The sequence below is a fragment of the Ursus arctos genome, unplaced genomic scaffold, assembly GCF_023065955.2.
Source record: "Ursus arctos isolate Adak ecotype North America unplaced genomic scaffold, UrsArc2.0 scaffold_13, whole genome shotgun sequence".
In the NCBI taxonomy this organism is placed as follows: Eukaryota; Metazoa; Chordata; class Mammalia; order Carnivora; family Ursidae; genus Ursus; species Ursus arctos.
The window spans coordinates 67,254,622-67,267,264 of record NW_026622797.1 but is presented as its reverse complement, the minus strand read 5'-3'; the positions used below and the strand labels follow the sequence as shown (position 1 = coordinate 67,267,264).

Here is a 12,643-nt window from a genome sequence, read left to right as displayed (position 1 = left end):
ACTTCTCACTTCATTCTTCAATCTCTGCATGAAAACTGGCTCTCTGTGCTCTTCACACCAGGTGACAGAAGATGACTGCCCCACTCTTCTAGTCCCAGTGATAGTGGGCCCAGGCTCTAGAACCAGGCTACCTGGGTTCAAACCCTAGTTCCACCACTAACTAGCTATGTGACCTGGACTAAGTTACTTAACCTCTCTGTGCCTCAATTTCCTCATCTCTAAACTGGTGATAATGTTATATAACTCAATACAGTTGTGAGAATTAAAACCACTAAACTGTATGTCTGTGTTTGTATATCCATATAGCGGGGCACCTGGGTGGCTCAGTCAGTTAAGCGTCTGCCTTCTGCTCATCATGATCCCAGGGTCCTGGGATTGAGCCCCATGTCCCCAGCTCAGTGGGGAGTCCGCTTCTCCCTCTCCCCCCTCCTCATGCTCTCTCTCTCGCTCTCTCTCTTAAATAAATAAATAAAATCTTCTTTAAAAATTTAAAAAATAGGGGCGCCTGGGTTGCTCAGTCATTAAATGTCTGCCTTCGGCTCTGGTTGTGATCCCGGGGTCATGGGATTGAGCCCTGCATCAGGCTCCCTGTTCAGCAGGAAGCCTGCTTCTCGCTCTCCCACTCCCACTCCCCCTGCTTGTGTTCCCTCTCTTGTTGTCTCTCTCTCTCTCTGTCAAACAAATAAATTAAATCTTCAAAAATTTAAAAAATATATATCTAGAGGGATGCCTGGGTGGCTCAGTTGGTTAAGTGGCTGCCTTCGGCTCGGGTCCCGCATCGGGCTACTTGCTCAACAAGGATCCTGCTTCTCCCTCTGTCAGCTTGTGCTTTCTCTCTCTGACAAATAAATAAAAATATCTTTATTAAATAGATTATAAATATATATATATTTATATATATAAAGATATATATATCTACATATCTCTATTTAAAAGACAAACATTAAATAAGTGTTAGTTATTATTATCTTTGATTCCCAAGCAAGAAAATCTGAGTTTGGGCCAGTCGTCCGCTCCTGGCCTAATCCCCCAGTCATACTTCACACAGTGCCATGTGCTGCTATACCTTCAGAGCATTTATCTCAGCTATAATTTAATATTTGATTGAGGGCTGTATTCACCACTAGACTCTGGAAGCATCTGATTTGCTCTCCATTCTGTTCTCAGTGCCTAGAACAGTGGTCAGAACTCCATGAAGCACAAACTAGGATACACCATTTACACTGTATTCTCTGTGCAACATGGCAGCTTGATGGTGGTCAAGTCCCACTAAATACGCTGAATTAATGGTCCAATCCACTACGGCTGGGTGCAGTTGGTGGCTGCAGAGGTCTACCCTTATGAGCAAGGAGGCAGCTCTTAACAAAGGAGGATAAGCTGAACAGAAGCCTCTGAATGTGTCTACCATGTGCCTCACACTGTCAGGCATAAGGAATGCAAAGTCGGACAAATGTCAGGCAGACATTGTTGGTGGCATAACCAACACCCGCCTCCCCCCTCCCTTAGTTTGGTATACCTAAATGTTCTTGGGTATCGGCAGACTTAGGGAAAGAACCTCAGACCTAGAGGTTGAATCATGATTCATGATGTATAGTAACCACATCCCTTTCCACCTTGTGACCCGGTTGTGACCAAAGATACATAAGAAGAAATATATTTAAGGGTCATCTGAGAAGAATTTGTTCCCAAATTAAAATAAATACAGTGAGAAGGCCTGCCCCTTTCTCCTGCTTAAATGTCAAGCTAAAGGCAAGAGCTAATACTCAGGTGATGCAACAGAATCCCAGAAAGAGCCTAAACCCAGATATTTTTATTATGTAAGTTATTATGTGTTTTATGATTTAAACCACTCTAGTTAGGCTCTCTCTTGAAGCCAAACACATTCTAACTGATAAATATGGTCCCTTTATCTTTGGAATCGAAAGTGAGTGATGGAGACAGATCAGATCATCAGTAGCTTAAAATTGGACACAGAGAAGGATGCGTATAGCCACCATTCCTATTCCGCAGTGTACTGTACATCCTCGACTGCGTGATAGGATAGGGAAAAGAAACAAAGCGATTGTGGCACCAAAAACAAGTACTATCCATAAAAGAAAAAAGTCAATAAATCGGATTTCATCAAAATTAGAACTTTTTCTTTGTAACTCCCCTGTTGAGAGAATAAAAGACAAAGTGCGGCTGGCTGGCTCTGCTGGCAGAGCATGTGACTCTTGATCTCATGGTGGTGTGTTTGAGCCCCACATTGGGCATACAGATTACTTGGGAGAAAAAAAAAAAAGAATGAAAAGACAAGCTATAGATTGGAGTAAAATATTTGTTAACCATATATCTGACATAGGGCTCACATTATAATATGTAAAGAATTTTCGAAACTCAACAGAAAAAAAAATCCAATTGGAAAACAGGCAAAAGCATGAAGAGGCATTTTACCAAAGAAGATACAGGGATGTCAAATAAGCACATGAAAAGATGTTCAATCTTTCGCCAGAATCACCAACTTCCAGTAGTCTTCCAAAATGACCAAACCAAAGAAAAAGAGGAGAGGCACCCGATGTATATTCTCTAAGCCTTAAAAAACACGGATTTGTTCCTTTGGCCACATACATGCAAATCTACAAGAAAGGTGATATGGTAGACATACCTCACGAATGTTCCCACGGCAAAATTGGAAGTCTGCAGTGTTACTCAGCATGCTGTTGGCATTGTTGAAACAAACAAAGGCAACATTCTTGCCAAGAGAATTAGTGTACGCATTGAGCACTCTAAGAGCCCAGAGAGCTTCCTGAAAAAAGTGAAGGGAAACAATCAGGAAAAGAAGGAACCCAGATAATTGGGTTCAACGGGAGCACCAGCCTGCTCCAGCCAGAGAACCACACTTTGTAGGAGCCAGTGGAAAGGAGCCTGAGCTGCTGGAATCCACTTCTTATGAATTCATGGCATAATGAGTATAAAAAATAACCACTCTAGGCTGTGAAAGAAAAGGTAGTATCACTAGCCATTAAAGAAATGCAAATTATTGGGACAACGATGAGATACTACTACTACCTATCAAAATGGCTAAAACAGGTGCACCTGGGTGGCTCAACCATTTGAGCGTCCAACTCTTGGTTTTGGCTCAGGCCATGATCTCAGGGTCCTGAGGTAGAGATGCGCACTGGGCTCCATGCTTAATAGGGGGTCTGCTTGAGATTCTCTCTGTCTGCCCCTCCTCCTGCCTCTCACCCTCTCTCTCTCTTTCTTAAATAAATAATTAATAAATAAATATTTTTTAAAAGAAACGGCTAAAATAAAAAATAATAGTAATAACAGCAAATGTTGGCAAGGATGTGAAAAAACTGGATCTCTCCTACATTGGTGGTAGGCATGTAAAATGACATAGCCACTCTGTAAAACAGTTGGTTTGATCTCATGGGTTGTGTGATTGAGCCCTACATCAGGCTCTGTGCTCAGCGGAGTCTGCTTGAGATTCTCTCCCTCTGCCCCTCCCTTCCTCTAAAATAAATAAATAAATCTTAAAAAAAATTAAACATGCAATCACTGTACAACCCAGCAATTGCCATTATGGGCACTTATCTCAGAGAAATGAAAACATGTTTATATAAAAACCTGTACATAATTGTTCATGACAGCTTTATACATAATAGTGAAAATCTCTAAACAACCCAGATGCCTTTTGACAGATGAATGGTTAAACAAACTGTGGTCCATCCATGCGATGGAATACCACTCAGCAATAAAAAGAATGAACTATTGAAACATGCCAATGACTGGGATGAATATCTAGGGCCTTTACACTGAGTGAAAAACAGATGGTCTCAAAAGATCACATTCTGTGTGATGTCGCTCATATAACATTCTTGAAAGACAAAATTGTAAAGATGGAAAAGAGATTAGTGGCTGCCAGGGGTTAGGCTCATAGGGAGAAAGTGGAAGGTGTGGAGCATGAGTAAGATTCTTTGCGGTGATGGAATAGTTCTTTATCTTGATTGTGATAGTGGTTAAATGAAGCTACACATGTAATAAAATTGCACACACATTGGGGCATCTGGGTGGCTCAGACGGTTAGGTGTCTGCCCTTGGCTCAGGATCCCAGGGTTCTGGGATCAAGCCCTGCATAGGACTCCCTGCTCAGCAGGGAGCTGCTTCTCCCTCTCCTGCTCCCCCTGCTTGTGTTCTCTCTCTATCTCTCTGTCAAATAAATACATAAAATCTTTTAAAAAGTTGCACACATTATACCAATGTCAATTTCCTGGTTTTGATATTGTGCTATAGTTATGTAACATGTAACCATTGGGAAAAACTGGGTGAGGGATACCCGGATCTCTTTACACTATTTTTGCAACGTTTATGAATCTATAATTATCTCAAAATAAAAATTTTTTAAAGATAAAAGGATTAGAAAGGAAGAAATAAAATATCCTTACTTGTAGGTACATAGAAAACTAAAGAATCTACAAATTACTCAAATTAATAACAATTTAGCAATGTTTTTGGATGTAAGTTCAATAATCAAAGATATTTGCATTTTTCTTGACAATAAAAAGGGTAGAAAATGTACTTTCAGAGGTAGAGGTATCACTTGCAAAGGTAAAAAAAATAATAAATCTCAGAAAATGAGAAGTTCTTTTTTTTAAAGGTATTATTTATTTATTTGAGAAAGAGAGAGAGAAAGGAAGAGGGGAAAACACAGAGGGAGAGTGAGAGGGAGAAGTTGACTCCTGACTGAGCAGAAAGCTGGATGTGGGGCTTGATCCCCGGACCCTGAGATCATGACCTGAGCCAAAGACAGACACTAACCAACTGAGCCACCCAGGCGCCCCAGAATATTAAAAGTTCTAAAAATGTTTTAAGTCACTAAAATTCTAAGTAAATGGACAGACACGTCAAACGTGTTTATAGATAGGAAGACTCAACAGTGTAAAGATGTTAATTCTCTTGAAATTGCAGTAGCAGCAAACAATTTATTTCTTGTTCCCATTACATGAGGGCTGCAGACCACCCGTAGCCATCCCGGGCTCTGTAGGACTCCATGTGTTTTCCATACTGAGATCTCAGCTGAAGAGGCAGCCACTCTTCGTGGCATATTCTCATGGCACAGGGCAAAAGCTCAAGATGACAAAAGCAAGGGCAGAGAAGCACTGAAGTACACAACATATTTAAAGCTCCAGCTCCAACATGGCGTTGGTCACGGCAAGTCACACAAGCCCCAAACCAGTGGGGCGGAGTGGTCTACGCCACTATAGGAAAGCATGGCAAGGTAAGAAGAGAATAAGCAATCATGAATAAAAAATGCCAGCCGCCATATAGATTCTCTGTGATTTCAAATCAGGATCACAAAATTTTTATGGAAGGGCCCCTGGCTGGCTCAGTAGTGTAATACAACTCTTGATCTCCGGGTTGTGAGTTTGAGTCCCACGTGTGGCATAGAGTTTACTTTAAAAAATTAAAAAATTAAAACACAAAAACCAAAATTTTCATAGAGCCAGACAAGCTAATCCTAAAATGTCTGTGAAAGAGAAAAGAGCTAAGAACACTTGATATTCCTTATGAAAAAGAAGTAGATCAGAGTAGGACTTCTATGATCAGAATCGGGATTTGATTTAAAAAACCACCGATTTTCAGGCAGTATGGTACTAACACAGAAATAGGCAAATGGAAAAAAAAAGGAATAGGCAAATGGAACAAAATAGAGAACCCAAACCAGACTCAAGCGTTCATGGAAATTTACTATAAGATAGCTTTGGCATTGCAAATGAGAAATGAATTTCAGCTGGAATATGGACTTAAATGTGAAAAGCAAAACTTTAAAACTTCTTTTTTAAGATTTTATTTTTTTAAGTCATCTCTACACCCAATGTGGGGTTTGACCTCATAATCCTGAGATCAAGAGTTGCATGATTTATTAACTGAGCTGGTCAGGTGCCCCAAAACTTGAAAACTGTGCCCCAAAACTTTAAAACTTTTAGAAGAAAACATGGGAGAATATTTGTGTACCTCAGGGTCAGGAAGGGTTTCTCAAAACACATGAAACAGGGCAAAAGACATGGCCGATTAACAAAAGAGAAAACAAGAAAAATTATTAAATATTAAAGATGTTCAATCGTTCCAATGGTAATTGGGAAAATACAAATCACAATCATAATAAGAAATAATTTCACACACACAAACCAAAAATAAGCGCTGGCAAAGATGTAGAGAAAGGGGAATTTTAACACATTGCTGATGGAAATGAAAACTGATACAACTGGTTTAGAAAACAATTTTTGGGGGCACCTGGGTGGCTCAGTTGGTTAATCCACTGGCTCTTGATTTCAGCTCTAGTCATGATCTCAGGGTAATGAGATTGAGCCCTGGGTCCGCGCTGAGCATGGTGCCTGCTTCGGATCCTCTTTCTCCCTCTCTCTCTGCCCCTCCCCCTGCTCACACACTCTCAATCTCCCTCAAATAAATAAATCTTAAAAAAAAAAAGAAAACAATTTGGCATTACCTAGTAAATTTGAGCACATACATACACTAAGACCCAACAATTTCATTTCTAGATAAAAATCCTGAAAACTCTTACATGCATCAGGAGAAATATTTGAGTGTTCATAGCAACACTGTTTGCAACACCAAAAACTAGAGCCAACCCAATGTCCAAAAGTAGACTGGATAAATAAATTGCGGTATCTTCCTACAATGAAACACTATATAGCAGAGAAATTGAATAGCTGAATCTCAGAAACAGAATGCTGAGTGAGAAAACCAAGATGCATAGGAAGAGTGCAGAATTGTTCCTTTTTTTTTTTTTTTTAAGATTTCTTTATTTATTTTAGTGAGAGAGAGAGAGCACATGCAGGTGCGTGCACTCAAGGAAGTGGGGGGCAGGGGGGAAAGGCAGAGGGAAAGAATCTCAAGCAGACTACCCCCTGAGCGTGGAGCCCTACCTGGGGCTCAGTCTCACAACCCTGAGATCATGACCTGAGCTGAAATCAAGAGTTGGCTGCTTAACTGACTGAGCCACCCAGGCTCCCCCAGAATGATTTCATTTACAAAAAGTTCAAAACTAGGCAAAACTGTACAATGTTGGGTCACCTGGGTGGCTCGGTCATTAAGCGTCTGCCTTCGGCTCAGGGCGAGATTCCAGGGTCCTGGGATAGAGCCCCGCATCAGGCTCCCTGCTTTGCTGGGAGCCTGCTTCTTCCTCTCCCACTCCCCCTTCTTTTGTTCCCTCTCTTGCTGGCTGTCTCTCTTTCTGTCAAATAAATAAATAAATAAATACATAAATAAATAAATATTCATAAACCCCCCAAACTGTACAGTGTTGTGTTTAGGGATATATATATTTGTGATAAGAGAATTATTAATACACACAGGCAAAAATTTTTTTGGTTGTCAAATGATCCTTTACTGAAATATTTTCCGATGTAATTCTTTTTTTTTTTTTAAGATTTTATATATTTATTTGACAGAGAGAGAGGCAGCGAGAGAGGGAGCACAAGCAGGGGAGTGGGAGAGGGAGAAGCAGGCTTCCCACTGAGCAGGGAGCCCGATGCGGGGCTCGATCCCAGAACACTGGGATTGTGACCTGAGCCCAAGGCAGACGCTTTAAGACTGAGCCACCCAGGCGCCCCTTTTCCTATGTAATTCTTAACCAGCTGGGCATTTCATTGCACCACTGTTGATGTCATCTATGATGTCTTGAGGATGGCGGTCATCAACACTGCAGCCAACAGACCAGGCAATCTCTAGGATCTTTGTAATGGTCCCAGAGAGTTCTCTGGCTAAGGCTCAGTGCTGCGTATGTTGGGCAATGTTGACAATCTCATCAAAAGTGGTATTTCCACTGTGCTTAATGTTTTTCTGCTTCTTTTTGTCTCTTGGCCGTTCCTTGAGGGCTCTGATAATCAGGGTAAAGGCACAAGGTACTACTTCAGTCTGGGCCTGTCTGTTCTGGATGGTCAGTTTCACTGTAATCCTCAGACCGTTTCAATTACTTTTTGGGAGACAGACCCACACGCTCAATCTTGGGGGCCAGAGTAGATATGGCACCGACTTCTCCACCAGGGCACCTCAGGTATAGGACTTTGGTCTCGTTGGGGCCAAACTTAGGTGGCATGGTGGACGTGCTGATGTCAGATGAACCTGGATTCGGGATGACGGAAGTGAGTTGCACCTTCCCATGCTCCAAGCCGGAAGCCAAAAAAGGTAATACAAAATTCAGTATGGTGGTTTCCTCTAGAGGAGAAGGAGGATGTAATCACGGAGAGGCACATGGAAGGTTTCCTGGGTAGAAGCCTTAGCAAGGGCAGTTTCAGGCAGCGGCAGGGTTAGAAGCCGGAATGCTGGGCTGAAGGGCGAATTGAAGCTAAAGACATGAAAGACAGCTAGTGCAGTGAACTCAACAAAGAAACATCGCTGGAAATCAGAGCAGATTATATTCTCAGAAAGCAGGGAAAACTAACACTGGCAGAACAGACTTTTCTCATGCGGCAGAGAGAGGGTGTAGCGAGGTGGCTCTCTAAGCCTGGTCTGATTGAGCTGAGTAGAGGCGCAAGAGTGGAACTGTAGGCCGGGAGCCTTCCTCATATAGAGGGAGGTGTAGAGTCTCTTTTCGTTAGTTTTCCAAAAACTGTGTGCCCACTTGGAGACGAGCAAACAAGATCTGCAAGCAGCTCCCCCACTGCCTGCTTTGGCTCTCAGGAGGCCCCTCTGCCAGGAATTCCCACCAGTCAAAGCCTGGGAACAATTACAGACCGGTTGCCTTCCAGGAGCATTCACATGTTTTATGGGCCAGCTTTCTGCTCCTTTCAGCAGAATTAATGCGTGATTGCTCTGACTGTCCACAAATGTAACTTAAAACTCCATCTCATTTCAACTTTATGGTGATGTTATAAAAGCCTCCCAGAGGAAGGGAGCACTCTTTGTCTCTGGATGTTCATTCAAGGGAACAGCTAGGAAAACTCTTTAATGTGGAAACATATAAGAAAGAAACGATCAGGTTGAAAAGTCAAGCATACATATCTTGACTTTGGGGGTTCACCTATAATTCACTGGTAACTTGCCTGGAGAGAAATCCAGAGCCACCAATGGGCAGGGAAAGGAAATGTGACAGGGACAGGAAGAAATCTGAAGAGGGTCAAAGCACACTCAGGAGAGGTTTCACACCCTGCCAAGAAAAACTGCCCCTATGGCAATGGGGTGGGGAAGCTCTGAAATTGTAGAGGAAAATCAAGCACTTACCCTTTCCTGGTGTGAGTTTGGATCTCTCCTCCCTAATGCTCCCTGAAAGAGCGAGGGCGACAAATATATTAAGAAAAAGGAGGAGATCATCACATTTCTTTACCTGTGGAAACCAAGCCTATTTTAAAGCAGATCAGAAAAATCAGGTTCAAAATAAGCTTGTCCCAAACCTTAGGGTTCCACGTCCCCCTCCTGCTGTGTTTGGGCAGCAGCGACCTGCCCTGCTTTTTCTGAAGGCTGAATGAGGTTTCGTTCATTCACACATTCACTCGATAATACTTTGTTGAATGCTCCCTATCTTGGGGCAACTCTTCTAGGTGCTGAAGACATGACTGAAAAACAGACAAAAACGGACCAAGGTAATGGTGTGTAAAGTGTGATTTGAATATAGGAGTCAGGAACGCTCAGTGCTTTTTGTCTGTGTCATATGGGGCGGTTCTGAAAGCTACTTACAGACAAGCTCTTTGGAATAGGGGCTTCCTTACCCTTTCCAGCTCTCTAATGAATTCGCTTCTTTCGTCGCTGTTGATACCCAACTGAGCCATTCCAGTTAAATGAACTAAGAATATACGGAAATATCCATTTGACCAGGGGGTGAGGCGCGGTTTTTTCCTCCCAATCCCCCTCTCCCTCCAATAAACCTCCTGGCGCCCCGTGCCCGGAACAGCTCACCACACCGCAGCCCCCCTCCCTCCCACTCTTCAGAAGGAGGCCGACCCGGCGGACCGGGAAGGGACAGCGGCCCCAGCTGGGAGCGGCCTGCAGCCAGGGGACAGCCCCCGGGCCTTCGCGGCCCCACCTCCCACAGGTCCCCGCCGTGTCGGGCGCAGGCCGCTGCGGGGCGCTGCGGCCCCAGTTTAGGAACCGCGGGTGGGGCGGGGCCAGGGCCGTGCGGGCTGCGGGCGCGGCGAGCGCGGCCACAGGTAACCTGCGGGAGCCGGGAGCGCAGCCTGGCGAGCGCGCGGCTGGAGGCGCGGCGCGGGGCGGCGCCGAGGCCCAGGGGCCGCCGGAGCCTGCGGGAATTCGTCCCCGTCGTCTCCCCTCGCCCCCCACCCTGTCACCGGCAGCGGTCCCTGCGGCGCGGACGTCCGGCGCGCGCGAGAAAGGTACGGTGCGACCTCGCTGGGTCCCTTCGAGACCCCTCTTCATCCGAGGGCCAACGTCCCCCACTCCCGGGGGACCTCCCGGCCGGGGAGGATGGTGTCGGAGGTGGGGGCGCTGTTCCCTAGGCGCCCCCCGGTCGCCGTCTGCTTGGGGGAGGAGAGCCAGAGGAGCGCGTTGCCCCCTCTCCTGCGGCCTCCGGAAAGCCGGGACCGGAGGGGGTCTTCCTGGGGCACCTCTCTTACTGCTTTGCTTCACTTGCCTCCCTGGAGTATAGAACTTTGGGTGGGGGTGGCAACTTTGTCGTCTTGGCTTGTCCCCCTCCTCTTTCTCCAGTGAGCTCAGAGTTTGAAGAAAGTGGTGGTAGGGGGGCGGGGGTCCCCAGGTATTTCTCCCGGATTCTGTGGCTGGTGGTCTGCGGGAGTAAAAGAGGGTCGTCTTTGGTCGCCTTGCGCTCCCCGCCGTCCCCAGGCCTGCGGGCCGGCCTCAGAGTGACCGGGTTCGGCTCGAGCGCGCAGGCAGCCTGCCCCCTTCCGCTTACCCCTTCGAGGACTGCAAAGAGGCGCAGACCCGGGAGGGTGGGGGCTGGACTCCTGCCCCGGAGAGATCCGCTCTGGCTGGAATTAAGCTCTGTGAAGAGTTAGCAAGTGGCATCTCCTAGGGCCGGGGCAGAGAAAGCGAGGCACCGTTGGTTTGAGTTCAGACATCAGGTTACCAGCACTTGTCTTGGGGATTTAAGTGTGGTGCTTCCGGTAGATTTGGGGAGCGTGAGGGGAAGTGTGGAGCATTATTTGTGACAGGAGAGGGGCTTGAGTTTCATAAAGCTGGTCAAGAATGTTTTCGCTGCAGCACAGTGAGATGGTTCAGTGGGGGAGATCTGCTTCGGGGTTATGAGATTGTGGCTTGATTCCACCACTTGTTAGGTGTGTGACTTTGGAAACCCCATTTCTTTATTCTTTCCTTCCTTCCTCCCTCCCTTCCTCCCTTCCTTCTTCCGTTCCTTCTGCTAGTCACGCGAATCAATGGGAGTGAAGAAGGAACAAAGAAATCTGTAACTGGCTGTGATCAATTAATGGTAAACACCACGGCACTTGGACCCACCTGGAAAACCCATTTCATTAAACTTAATTTTTAAAACTGTAAACTGGGTGTATTATATATAATTCAGTAGTATTGTGGGAATTAAATGAAATGGTGCAAGTAAAATGCTTGGCATGATGCTCTTGAATGCTAGGCATTTTCATGAACCTGTTGGATGACGATAGTCATTCATGTTTAGGTCATGTCTGTTAGGCCAGTGTAGGTGGAAAGAACTTGGCAATGAAGACAAACACACCTGGGTCCACAGGGTGCACAAGTGCACTCATTGTCTTTGAGAAGCCATTTCCCATCCCTAGAAGAGCAATAGCAACCTGTTGTTCTTGCATGTAGGAAGTGCAACCATACATGTTTAACTTCCTTCTGCCATTCCTAGCAGGTGCTTAGCATATGGCAAATGATTTTTTTTTTTAATTAGGGATATAAATTAAAATTGGAAGAGTTTTCTGCCCTTTTGGTCATAAGTGGGGAGGGGAGAGTTGGAAAGGGTGAAGAAGAGTAAGACACTGTAAAACAACTAGCTGCACATTATTGGAAGGTATGAACCAAGGGTGATAAAGAAATGCTCTTTTGATGGGGCGTCTGGCTGACTCAGTCACTGGAGCATGTGACTCTTGATCTCAGGGTTGTGAGTTCAAGCCCGTGTTGGGTGTAGAGTTTACTTAAAAAATACATATATATATATATAGGCACTTGGCTGGCTCAGTTGGAAGAGCCTGCAACTCTTGATCTCAGGGTTGTGAGTTGGAACCCTACATTGGGTAGAGATTACTTAGATAAAAACATCATATATATATACACACATATATATACACATATATATACATATATACACACATATATAAAGAGATAAATATATATGTATATGTGTGTGTATATTTATATGTACACAAAGAGAAATGTTCATTTGTTAACTCCATGTTTTTCAGTGATTGTACCAAAAATTAACCTTAACTTCCCATTTAAAACTGTCAGCCTCTTCAGAGCCCTCTGGCTAAGCATTTACTCCCAAGTAAAGGCTGATGGCTAGTGATTCAGCTCAGCTTAGAAACAATGCATCCTTTCAACTCCGAGGCCCTACCACATAGAAATTCTGGTGTCCCTATCCCTACTATGAAATATACCTGCACAAAGTGTCAAACTACACTTTCAATGTAAAGAATAAGAATAGAACCCACACACCCAAGTACCCATCACCCAGCCGAAGAACTAGAGCATC

General features: G+C 44.6%; 1 protein-coding gene and 1 pseudogene across 1 annotated transcript in view; one reads left to right on the top strand and one right to left on the bottom strand.

The window, feature by feature from the left end:
- Positions 1 to 7,632: 7,632 nt before the first annotated feature.
- Positions 7,633 to 8,151, bottom strand: LOC113264674 (60S ribosomal protein L12-like; annotated as a pseudogene).
- Positions 8,152 to 10,170: 2,019 nt separating this feature from the next.
- Positions 10,171 to 12,643, top strand: part of ANKRD6 (ankyrin repeat domain 6) — a 179,768-nt gene continuing 177,295 nt past the window's right edge. Inside the window, exon 1 of the mRNA XM_026511814.4 lies at positions 10,171 to 10,331. The gene's annotated coding sequence lies outside the window, so the exon portion shown is untranslated. The remainder of the gene's footprint in view (positions 10,332 to 12,643) is intronic.